This window comes from Budorcas taxicolor, chromosome 8 (assembly GCF_023091745.1).
Source record: "Budorcas taxicolor isolate Tak-1 chromosome 8, Takin1.1, whole genome shotgun sequence".
Classification (NCBI taxonomy): domain Eukaryota; kingdom Metazoa; phylum Chordata; class Mammalia; order Artiodactyla; family Bovidae; genus Budorcas; species Budorcas taxicolor.
Window position 1 is genome coordinate 84403751 of NC_068917.1, and position 13790 is coordinate 84417540.

Below are 13790 nucleotides of genomic sequence, written 5' to 3' on the forward strand. Positions count from 1 at the left end.
TAAATGGTACTAGGAAAACTACTTGAAAAAATTATATTCTCACCTTATGTTACTTATCAAAATATACTTGAATTTACTATAAATCAAAGAGATCAATGTAAAACTGAAATAAAATAATAAGCAAGAAGAAAACACAAGTACTTTTCACATGTCTGAAGGGGGAAGAACTTTATAAACTCAAAGTCAAGGGAGCAAATCAACAATTGCTCTAAATTACAACAAAACAGCTCCCCCTCAAGAAAAACACACTTTGTGTTTCCCAGTGAATAGGCACAAACTAAGAATATTAACAACAAATAATACTGCATATGTAATCAAATTTGGGCTTCCCAGGTGGCACTCGTGGTAAAGAACCCACCCGCCAATGCAGGAGATGTAAGAGACATGGGTTCGATCCCTGGGTGAGGAAGATTCCCTGGAGGAGAGCATGTCAACCCACTACAGTATTACTGCCTGGAGAATCCCATGGACAGAGGAGCCTAGCAGGCTACAGAGTTGGACATGACTGAAACAACTATACACACTAATACAGAATCAAATTCAGTGTTCAGTTCAGTTCAGTTCAGTTCAGTCGCTCAGTCATGGCTGACTGTTTGCGAAGCCACAAACCACAGCATGCCAGGCCTCCCTGTCCATCACCAACTCCCAGAGTCCACCCAAACCCATGTCCATTGAGTTAGTGATACCATCCAACCATCTCATCCTCTGTCGTCCCCTTCTCCTCCTGCCCTCAATCTTTCCCAGCATCAAGGTCTTTTCAAATGAGTCAGCTCTTCGCATCAGGTGGCCAAAGTATTGGAGTTTCAGCTTCTACACCAGTCCTTCCAATGAACACCCAGGACTGATCTCCTTTAGGATGGACTGGTTCGATTTCCTTGCAGTCCAAGGGACTCTCAAGAGTCTTCTCCAACACCACAGTTCAAAACCATCAACTCTTCGGCGCTCAGCTTTCTTTACAGTCCAACTCTCACATCCATACATGACTACTCGAAAAACCATAGCTTTGGCTAGACAGACCTTACAAAATACCATATGAAAAATATTAAGAGCATTAAAAAAGCATAGGAACAGATAATTCCTAAGATAAAACACTAATGCCCAAGAAACACATGGATAAATGTTTAGCCTCATAATCAAAAAGGGCAAATTTATACATCAACAAACTATTTTCCACTAAATGAATTAAAGTTTTTATAGACATGAATACCTAAGGCTAATCTGGGTTCTCTGAAACAGGTGTTCTGTGTGAGCTATTGGAAAAATTCAAATGGAATCACATATCAGTGCTACTGTGAATCAGACAAAGGCACCCACAGAGTGTGAGTGAGTATAACACAGCCCATAACCCACCCCTAAGCTTGGACTGACAGGGCTATGTTTGCCTAGACATTTGTAACATGTAGACATGTTATAAGTGGTAACATTTAGACACCTTATAGGTTGGTTACTTTATAGAAAACAACTTGAGAATGTATATTAAAGGTTTTAAAAGCATTCAGGACTTTTAATGTATCTGGCATACATTTAAGGAAATAAATCAAAATATGACAATGCGGATTATGTGCAAAGATGTTTACCACAGTGTTATTTCTTATAGCAAAAAAAATGTCTAACAGGAGGGAATTATTAATCTGTGATACCCTCAATACTGTGGCTCATTGTAAGCCATTAAATGCTTATAAAGAACATATGACAGCATTTTAAGTGGTTATAATATTAAATGAAGAAAGGAAGATGCAAAACTGTATATATAGAAATGAACTCATCACTATAAAAACAATCCAGACATAGGAACAAAAAAAAAAACAATGAAAGAAAATATCACCAAACGTTAAGTCTCTGGGATGGCGCTATTATGGGTTTACATATTTTTCTTCTTTCTGCTTTGCCAGTTAACACAAAGGGCACATATCACTAACTCATCATGTCAATTCTATCACAAACCATTTTACATATTCAAAAAGATACAAAATAATACAATAATTCCTCCACCATGGAACTTAACAAAGCATTAGAAACATCAAGGAAGACCTCTGTGCCATCTTTTTTCCCCATCACAATTCCTCCCTGGGGAAAACTCACCCCTAGTCTGGTGGGCACCCTTTTATGTAGATCATGGTACTTTCTCCCTGTGAGCTCTGACTTGCCTCAATTTCCTCAAAACAGAACTCCAGGCAGTAAGTTCATTTGTATCATTTCTTTTTAGATTACATATAAGGGATGTCAAACAATATTTCTCCTTCTCTGACTTACTTCACTCAGTATGACACTCTCTAGATCCATCCATGTTGCTGCAAATGGTCTTACTTACAAAATAGAAACAGACTCACAGACTTAAGAGAGTGAATTTATAGCTGTCGGGGGAAAGGGATAGTTTGGGAGTCTGGGATGAACATGTACATACTACTGTGTATGGATAAAATGGATAACCAACAAGGACCTACTGTCCAGCACAGGGAGCTCTGCTCAGTGTTACGTGGCAGCCTGGATGGGAGGGGGATTTGGGGGAGAATGGATACATGAATATGTATGGCTGAGTCCCGTTGCTGCTTACCTGAAACTATTACAACATTGTTAACTGGCTATACCCCAATACAAAATAAAAAGTTCAGAAGAAGAAAAAAAGAACTCCTGACAACACTACTAAGTATATATAGGTTGAAATCTGCTGAAAGAGCTCGGCTGGTAAAGAACCCTCCTGTAATGCGGGAGACCTGGGTTGATCCCTGGGTTGGGAAGATCCCCTGGAGAAGGGAAAGACTACCCACTCCAGTATTCTGGCCTGGAGAATTCCATGGACTGTATAGGTTATGGGGTCGCAAAGAGTCGGACATGACTGAGCAACTTTCTGTCTCTGCTGTTCCTACCTGAAAGCCAACCTACTGTTTTCAGATTAGAAGAGTTCATAGCAAGCTAACAAAGTAACTTTGAAATACTACTACTTAGTAGAAGACATTAATGATTAAAAAAAAAGACTCAGCCACATGCATAATATGATGCACAAAAAATGAAACCACTGGGGAGGGAGAAAAACAGGAAATCTACAGAGTTAAAGTGAACTTTTTAATAAGGCATAAGACAATGAAAAGGTTCCTTCTAGAGGGAAGAAAAGTCTGGGTGGAAGCTACTTGCCAACTATTGGCCTTTTTTTCCTTTCAGTTCAAAGCTATCCTTTAAAAATACAGCAAGCAAACAGGAGCTGACAACAGCCCCAGGAGAATTCATCTCCCAGTTATTTTCAAATACTAAATGCATTCTGGGTGAGATCAAGCAGTTGTGGTTAGGTTGGCAGAGCCAGGGGAGGCAAATTACCGTCAATGTGCCATTCTTCGAGGGGAGGTGTTTACTGGTGGATTCTTAGTTAACCACAGCAAGGGGCACACATGGTGCCTTCAGCAGGTGGGACCTGACTCCCTGTGGGGAGTGCAGTGTAGGTGTTCTGGTGAAGGCAAAGTCCAGCCAGACTTGGCTAACCATATGCTGCACCCATGTGGAGGTGCCCACATCAGACCAGGCAGGAGGAGAGAGAAAACTCAGTTTCTTTATTAGGAAAGTAGGCTGCAAAAGGCTCAGAATCAGGAACAGGCTGGGTTTCTCACAGAGAAGATTAGTTTGATGCTAGATGGAGGGAAAACAGCACTGGAAGTGCTTAACTTTCTGTTACCAGACTGGCATTCTATTTAGCAAACATTTAAAGCATTTATATGCTGCAAGCTGTACTAACAATTTACAGAGAGCAACTCATTTAATCCCCACAGCCTATGGGTAAGTGCTATTACTGAACGTTGTTACCAATGAGGATACTGAGACACATTGAAAGAAACATGCCCAAGACTGGTTACCTACTTTAAGGTAAAACCTTATAAGGAATGTCCCTGTATGGGTTCTCCTTGAAGCAGCTGGAGTAGTTAAACAATGCAAATCTGACTGGATTCCCTGGTGGCTCAGTGGTAAAGAATCCACCTGCCAATGCAGGAGAGATGCAAGAGATGTGTATTTGATCCCTGGGTCCGGAAGATCCCCTGGAGAAGGAAATGACAACATACTCCAGTATTCTTGCCTGGAAAATCCCATGGACAGAGGAACCTGGAGGGTTACAGTTCATGGGGTTGCAAAAGGGTCAGACATGACTTAGTGAACTGAAAAACAACATTCAGCTTGGCGGTAGTTTAGTTCCTTAGTGGGGTCCGACTCTCTGCGACACCATGAACTATATAGCCTGGAGGCTCCTCTGTCCATGCAATTTCCCAGGCAAGAATACTGGAGTGGGTTGCCACTTCCTTTGCAGGGGATCTTCCTGATCCAGGAATTGAACTTGAGTCTCCAGCCTTGCAGGTAGATTCTTTACTGACTGAGTCAACAGGGAAGTCACCATTCAGCTTAAGACTCCCAATAACTCTTAGGGTGAAGCTCAAACCCCTCCCTAAAGATGAAACCTTGCCCCACTGGTTTTGCAGCCCCTGTCTGGGGCTGATTTTGCCCCCTTAGCTTGTTTGGAGACCTGAAGGCTCTTTGGTCCCTGAAGGCTTTGGTATGTTCTAGTCCCTCTGACGGGGTCTGCCCTGGTGGCTCAGAAGTTAAAATGTCTGCCTGCAATGCGGGAGACCTGGGGGCTCTTCTAGCCCAATTACCTGCTCAAGTGTTGCTTCTTGAGGGTTTCTAGCAATGATAACAAAGTTTTTATAAGTGCTTACCATAAATGAAGCACTGGGCTATGTTCTCTAAGTATGGCATCTCACTTAAAATTCCATAAATTCAGTTTTTAATAAAACTCAATTAAGCAAAGTTTCAATTAAGCCTAAGGTCACAGCACCCTGTCCTATCACTTCATGGCAAATAGACAGGGAAACAGTGCAAACAGTGACTGACCTTATTATTTTCTTGAGCTCCAAAATCACTGCAGATAGTGACTGCAGCCATGAAATTAAAAGACGCTTGCTCCTTGGAAGAAAAGCTGTGACCAACCCAGACAGCATATTAAAAAGCAGAGACATCACTTTGCCAACAAAGGTCCATATAGTCAAAACTATGGTTTTTCCAGTATTCATGTACGCATGTGAAAGTTGGACCATAAAGAAGGCTGAGCACCAAAGAATTAATGCTTTTGAACCGTGGTGTTGGAGAAGACTCTTGAGATTCCCTTGGACTGCAAGGAGATCAAACTAGTCAATCCTAAAGGAAATCAGTCCTAAGTATTCATTGGAAGGACTTATGCTGAAGGTCCAATACTTTGGCTACCTGATGGGAAGAACAGACTCATTTGAAAAGACAGTGATGCTGGGAAAGATTGAAGGCAGGAGGAGAAGGGAATGATAGAGGATGAGATGGTTGGATAGCATCACCGACTCAATGCACATGAGTTTGAGTATGGTCTGGGAGATGGTGAAGGACAGAGAAGCCTGGTGTGCTTTGGGGTCCCTAAGAATTGGACAGGACTGAGCGACTGAACAAGAAACTGGTGGCTACCATCATAATTCACATGGTTGACTCTTGAAAATTAAAGCATGAATTACTACAGACCCAGTTGGGACAGAAAGTAGCATAGTGCATATACAATAGAAGAAAACCAGTTTCAAGGCAGCAACAGTTAAGGGTCAGCTAAGACTGCAGGTCCTAAGGAAAACTATGTAAAGGCTTTCCTCTTTAATCCCAGCTGCCCAGAGGGACTGACATGCTGGGCGTTGGAGTGCATGGAATGCATGGAGGAGGCTAGCTCCCCCAAACTGCATGAGTTTACTCTGGAGACTGAGCCAATGAAAGTTAAAAAAAAAAATCTAGGACATTCAATAGATTCAGAGGGTGCAATCAGGTACTGTAAATAATTACCAAGCAGTGTTTAAAACAGCCATAAACAGTTCCCTAGATAGTATCACAACAACTGCATTATACAAGCTGACTGTAACACGATCTTGGAAACACAAAAATAACTTAATTGGCAGATCTGTCCTGGCCTAAATTCCCAAAATGATACGGTTAGAAACTGATTTTTTAAAAATCAATAGCTATAAAGATTAGTTTCCCCTACTATCTCCTGCTTTTTTTTTGTTTTAAATAATAAGAAAAACAACTCTATACTCCTTGTTGGCAAGGATATGGTGAGAGGGGTACTCCATTGCTGTTGGGAGCAGAAATTTGTAAAGATTCTCTGGGAAGCCATTTGATGATATATAACCAAAGCATTAAAATTCAAATCCTTCTACCCAGTACCTTGATTTCCAAGAATATGTCCTAAGGAAAAATTCAGGTTCATGGCAGTATTACTTTTTACAGTGAAAAACTAGAAGCAACCAAAGTACCCCACAGCACCATACTGGTTGAAATTCATCATGGTTTATCCAACAGCATGAATCACACTGTAAAAAAGATATTTAATGACACAGAAAAGACACCATGACATTAATCTGTAAAGCAAGGTATAAAAACTGTATATTCAATTTTATATTCAAAAAAATACTAAGAAGAAACATGACAGTTATTATCATAACATTATTTCAGGGAGTGATTTAAAATTTCTTCTTTATACTACCTGTATTTCCAAAGTTTCTACACTTACCATATCATACTTTTTATCATTAACTTATGTCTGGTTTTCTTTTTTCTCATAATTCCCTAATGCAAATTGCTATGAAGGGACACAGAGTTTTACTCCTGGATTAAATAAGCATAAGTACCAGAAACAACATACTGAGGCCTGACTATGTTTCCATAACTTATAAAAAGACACCTGAAACTTTGGATCTCCATATTTCTCTTTTAAGGTAAAATTAAAATTTGATAAGCACTTCTCATTGCTAAGAACAATTTTTCTTACTGCCACCTAGTGGTAAGTATTCTAAAGCCAAACCCATATGAATTCCATAGGCATTGGCCCTTGGACAAAAATTAATTCCTATAGTCACACAAGTAATTGACTCATTTTAAAATGCTGAAAAAACTTGGAAATCTACTCCAACTGCTTATTTTACTGATAGGAACTGGGCTTCTAAATATATAAATCATTATCAACAAAAACATGTGCATGTAGATTGAATATTTTTTTTTTGGAAAAAAATGCCAATTTGAAAGGCATAAAGAAAAAGTGCAAATACATCATCCTGACTAGTGATCTAAAATCAGTCATGGGTGGAAAGTATAGGAACCAACACAATTGTGCATAAAACGTTTTAAGTCCAATTTTGATCCATGTAGGAGTTTGAAGGACTCTGCTAATGTTTGAAAAGCCATTTAAAAATACTCATAACCATGAAAGTGAACTTTCAAGGAGAAAAGTAAATAAATCAGAAGGAAAATCCATTTCCCTGTTTTCAGGTGTTCTTTCTTGTTCTAGCCTCATTGTATCTGCTCCATCTTGTAACAGGCAGCACATTCACAGGCGGGTTAGGAAAGCTGGAGCAGTGAGGCTGTGGTTTGGCGCAGGGTATGGGTGTGGAAGAAGGGCTGTGGTTTTTGCTCAGGCAAAGGGTTAGCAGAGCCAAACTGTGGTCAATATTCTTGAACTGAGACAGAGTACATATTTTATACTTCTCCAAACAATTTCTTCATCTGATCATTTAAGTCTTTTAGAATTTCCACCACTTTGGTCTTTACTACACCTATCTCTTTATACGTATTAAAGATAAAACCTTTTGTAAACAAGGATGCCTTATTCATTCTTTCATTCTACAAACATATATTCAAGCCACTCTACTGGGTCTATTGTGATAGGAAGCCCACTACAGTCTGATGAAGGGAGACAGAGATGGAAATATCCATAATACAAGACAGAATGCAGTAAGTGCTATAACGAGGTGGTAAGACAATCACTGTGGGAACAGAGGAAGTGATGATTAATTCCAACTGTAGGGTTTCAGAGTGCTCCCTGAGATGATGACTTTTGAGCTGATTCTGACAGCTGGGGAAGGAGGTATAGGAAAGAAAGAAAGAGACGGTGTATAACGTTGGCTGAGATAGACAGAGAAAAATGGCTAGAGGGATTAGAAACAGCAACGGAAAGGGGGGTATGGTGCGTGGGCAAAGACTTGGGAAATGCTTCTGTCACTTCAACTGTTTTAATACTTCACTGGACTCCTAAGCACAGCCTCCCCTATGGAGCCTCAGAATATCTGGTCAAACTTGCTTCTCCCAATTTTTCTCTTTGGTCCCTGTGATTTGGTAACATCAGACTCTCTGCTGGTCATCAAACTCACCCAGCCTTTTCCCCATATCATTTCTTTCTCCTGAGAAACCCACCAACCCTCACCCATCTCTAGCTGCCCAAATTATACCTATCTTTCAAAATCTATCTTTCCCCAAGATTCTTGTTCCAGTTTGCAATAGTATGAGATAGTATTCCCCTGAAATCTCCATGGTATCCTATTTGTATTTTTCTCACAATGCCTTCCAAGCTCTGCCTTGCACTGTAGTTATATTTCATCATTCTACTCATTAGTAAGACAGTGAAAAGGACTGTCTTAACCAATCTTTATATTCTTCACAGCAACTGTTAACTTGCCCTCGGCATTTCACATACTAGGTGTGCAATAAACCCTAGGTGAATTAAAACTCAACAGAATGAACTGCTCATTTACATTCAGTGAAAAATAAAATTACTATAGGATTCCTTTGTGACCTCATTACACTATAAAATGAGCAATTTTCCTTTTCACGATTTCCCAAGTTTCAGTCCATGAAATACCCACAGATTACTGGAACAAAACATGACATTGCCACGCACTTTTACTTCAAAGAATTTTATTTAATTTGGTAACACTGACTGGAATCTGGCACACTGATGTGAGTATAATTTCACTGAATAATGCACTGCTCTGAAACCTGGTGGTCCACTGGTTAAGTCTCTGCGCTTCTACTGCAGGGAGCACAGGTTCAGTTCCTGGTCAGGGAACCAGGATCATGCACACTGCATGGCATGGGTCAAAAATAAAAAATAAAACGACTACTGATTTGGGACCTTAAATATTTTCATAATATCCAACTGCTTTTAAAAAATACACTAATTTGTTGCTACTCAGCCTGTGTATACAAATGCCACAGTACTAACAGCACCCAGAAGGAACAGGAGAAGCGGTGAGTAGCAAGGACCATCTTTTCTGAAAGAAGCACTGGAAAATTACAAAACAGCCTCAAATATACTTAAATAAAAATTATACATTAAAAAATCTTTTCCCACTGCAAACTCAAATAAGAAAACAAAGCTTTGTTAGTTCAATCAAATTTATTCAATTATTTTTGGCTCCAAAATTTAATCTTCAAGGTACAAGATAACAAGAAGACTCTTGAGAGTCCCTTGGACTGCAAGGTGATCAAACCAGTCAATCCAAGGTAATCAGTCCTGAATATTCATTGGAGGGACTGATGCTGAAGCTAAAATTCCAGTACTCTGGCTACCTGATGTGAAAGAACTGACTCATTGGAAAAGACTCTGATGCTGGGTAAGATTGAAGGCAGGAGGAGAAGGAGACAACAGAGGATGAGATGGTTGGATGGTATCACCATCTCAAAGAACATGAGTTTGAGCAAGCTCTGAGATTTAGTGATGGACAGGGAAGCCTGGTGTGCTGCAGTCCATGGGGTCACAAAGAGTCAGACATGACTGAGTGACTAAACTGAACAAGATAACATCCTTAATCTTCTCTTTTCTCAAGTTTTCACAGAAGTATCTATAGTATTCTGACTTTGGTCAGCAGAAATGGGCCATTTTGAATAGTTGGCAGGTCCTTTCACCATATAAAATACCTGTGTCCAAACACTTAATTAGTCACTTCCTTTTTTATGTTCCCATGACATTTTATGTAAACATCTAATAAAACATTTATATTATTATCCTGAAATTGTTTGTTTGCATAAGCGATGTTAAAATTCCCAATAAATCACTGCTAAGTGATCTATATTTTTCTAAATTAGATAGCATAATGAAAATCATCTACTTTTCTTAATAATACAATCTTAAGTTATCATTTCTCCCTGCCAACAAAGACATTCTAGAAACTAAACCAACATGTAAGCATCAACTAAATATATTACTTCACTTAAAAAAAAAGTTGCCCTCTGTAAAGTACTGAAACGGCAAGAAATGTTCTGTACACAGCACTGCATGACAAAACAACAAAGATAAGAGTTATAAAACAAAAAAAAAAATGTACTAAAGACTGGCATAAATGGAGAGATATTCAGGTCGTAGCAAGAAAAATTCAATGTCATAAAGATGTCAATTCTCTGTCTTGCAGACTCAAAATAGTACCATCAACAATTCTAAATATGATTTTTGTAGTAGAACTTCAGAAACTTTTCTAAAATTTACATAGAAAAGCAAGTAGCCAAGCACAGCACATACTAAGAGAAAGAAGAAAATTACAGAAGTAAACATATAGCGTGATTCCATTTCTATGAAGTTTAAAAACATACACACTAAGCAAGCTGTTGATCAGGGGTACAGAGACAAGTGGCAAAGCTACATATTCTTCAAACTACTTCCGGACACAGGTTCGAAGAGACAAAGTGGAATAAATCAAATGAAATATTTCACCACTATCACAATAGTTATTCTGCACCTGTTAGAATAAGCACCCATAATTCTGAGACTTCTCAAGAAGGAAATATTATTATGATGTAGTTTGACTTCTAACTCTTCTAAAATCTGAAATCCTTCTTAATATCTGAAATAATAAGGAAGATTGTTTTCATTATATGAGATATAATGCAAATCCATTGCTGATGATAAAACTAAAAAAATCAAGATGAAAACTGCTTGGAAACTTCTTTAGGATTCTGTTAAACATTTTTAAGCTTCCATGTATTTATTATTTCTATAATATAAATTACGGATTAAAAGACTGTTCAATATGCAGCTGGTACATCTAATAATAGAATTATCTATAATTAAAATGGAGAAGAAATGAGTCCTCAATTAAGGTATAGGTTTATTTGTAACGCATTCTTTCTAAAAATCAGACATGACTAAATTAGTTTAAAATTATTTTAAGGAAAAAATCCTCATTGTTTTCATTACAAATATTTGTGATAATGTATTCTTCAGCAAAGGCATAATAATGGATTGTTAAACTTTTTATGGAATTAAAATAGGCTAAGCTTAGGACTTACACATTATTACCTTCAAATACAAGATGGCAGTCCAAATAAATTAACTTAAACAATGCCAAAGAAAACAATGTCTAATTTCCAACCTAGAATGTAACAGCTTGTTTCCAACAGGTAATGGTCTTGCTTATTAGTCTTATTAGAGCATCACAGGTTCAAACTAATAGATCTGCAATTATAAGAGTTACTTTCATTTTAATTAAATGACTGTTAAATGACTTCCAATTTTACAAAGTCTATATCTCCTAAAGTATAAGTGGGCAAAGTTCAATTCAGTGAACAGCTTACTCCTGAAGAAAAACTAACCATCCATGAAGAACTAACTACATGAAGAAAATGTGTTGAGAAACACTTTTCTCTACTACAATGGTTGGGAAGCAAAATTCAGTAAGTAGTTAGTCATTGATTATTTTGCCTCCTTCATAAACCACACTCTCAGATCTCTAAAAGTTCAGACATGATTTCAAACCAGGGAAGAAGCCAGAGTATAACAGAGTCATTAACTGTAAATTTCGGAGACTAATCCCTTATCGGTCACAGCATTTGCAAATGTTTGCCCCAGTCTGTAGGTTGTATTAGACTATATTAATGAATTTTTTGTATGAGTTAAGAAATATTGAAAAAGAAAGAAAAAAGATCATGGGGTTTTCAAGTTAAACAGACTTTGATTTGAGTCCTAGGTACCTGACCTTAGGGTAATTTGTTTTTTAATTTAACCATGTTTAGGTCTGCTCAGTTCCTCCTTCTATAAAATGCAGATTATAAAATTGAGACTGTAGGATTGCTATAAAATTGTTACACACACATGGGAAGTAGCTGGCATAATATGTCAGCTCACAGCAGACCCTTCATCATCAATGGCTGCTGTTATATTTTGTCTCATTTGGGTAGAAACGGAATCTATTCCTGGGTTCTGAGTACATTTAATCTTCTCTCTCTTCACTATTACAGTCAAGGTTGGCCTCCTGCTCTCTGTCTCACCATAAATGCCTGCTCTTGCCTACACTTACCTAACAGTGAGGGTAGCGTCTCAGTTTGCCACAATCAAATAAGAAATGTATGAAGAGGTCCAGGAAGAGCCATACGTGAAAACTGGTTGCCTCCCTCAGTGTTTCTCCCGGTGTGATGTGTAAATACCTTGATCTGAATCATCTTTTTTTCTTACTACCATGCACAGTCCGTTAAATCAAAACCTCAGGCTGAAGACCCCTAGAATCTGCTTTTCCATCAGGACCACCACCCATCTCACTGTACTGTGACCTGAGCACCTGACCACTGCCTAAACACTGGGTATTTGAACCCTGTGTATACTTGTCTCTTGTGCACTGCGGAGAAAATCAAGAGAACAGAGAGAAGCCCAGGTCACCCTATCACCTCCCTGCCTCTACTGCAGCTATTCCTTCCTCTGTCACGAAAATCTACTATAACAGCAGTCCAGACAAGCCTTAAACTCCCCTGTGCAGCAAGATCGCTTGAGGAGAATGAACTTGTGGTTACCAGAGGGTAAGAATGGGGGAAGGGATAGAACAGGAGTTTGGGATTGACATGTACACACTGCTGTATTTAAAACAGATAACCAAAAAGCATATTGCTAAATAACAATACATTTTCAGATAAAGAGAAAAAAAAAACAAGTATTTTTAATTTCCCCAAATCAGAGACACAAGCTCCTCTCTCTCTCCCTAAGGTCCACTTTTCAGGGATCCCAGGAAGGCAGCTATGTGCCACTGTGGCCATGGCTTCTGAATGCATAAAAGGTGGTATTTTTCATGCAGTCCTTTCCATAAAAAACTAACCTTGGCTCTTGCCCCTGCCTCCTACCAACCCCTCACCTCTCATGCTATTTTTGATTTGGGGCAGATGACACAGTTAGGAGGAACTATAGGCCTAGAACTCTACTGATCAGTCCCATGAAGAAGGTCCTGAGTTCCTGGGAAGGCAGAAATTCTTGCCCCGTGAAAGGCAAAAAACATTATTTTTCCCTGTATTTATTATTTGTGTCTGTACTTTTAAGGCTTTACAATCAGTAACACTTATATCCCTAAAACTGTTGTTACCAGTGTTACCATGTAGTCTTAAACAACTGTTTGAGCCTGTTTTCTCTAAAGATTAATTATTTCCTACTAACTTCTACTTTCTGCAGCTTCCTGCAGAAAAAAAAAAAAAGCGTACCTCACACCTCCCAAAAAACAATCCTTCCCTGCATAATCTGTGGGCCCCTGTCTCTTTTCTTAATCTTTTTCTCATTTCACTCTGGATACTCAAAATTATGGTATGATACTCCTCTATAATTTTAAAAATAATGTTACAAATACAAAGTTATAATGATATTTAAAATCAAATTCAAAAATAATTTCTTTTAACTTAAAACTTGGTACATATAATATTTTCACAATGGCATACTGTGCATTCAGCTATGCTATTATTTGAATCCTTTGAACATCAATTAGAACAAAGTTATTCCCATTCCTGCTGTACTTTTACAACCATAGCCGAAACAAATTACTGCAGACAGATTTCTGCAGCTCTTCCTTCAAAATTCTGTTTTTAATGTTTTTTTCTTTCATTTTAAAATTTATATGTCCACTGAAACCACTCCAGTATTCTTGCCTGAAAAACCCCACAGACAGAGGAGCCTGGTGAGCTATAGTCTATGGGGTCGCAAAGAGTTGGATATGGCTGAGTGACTAAACCAT

At 38.5% G+C, this 13790-nt stretch overlaps 1 protein-coding gene across 1 annotated transcript in view; it reads right to left on the reverse strand.

The window, feature by feature from the left end:
• FANCC (FA complementation group C) overlaps positions 1-13790 on the reverse strand; it is a 320357-nt gene that overhangs the window by 98312 nt on the left and 208255 nt on the right. The gene's annotated exons all lie outside the window — the stretch shown is intronic.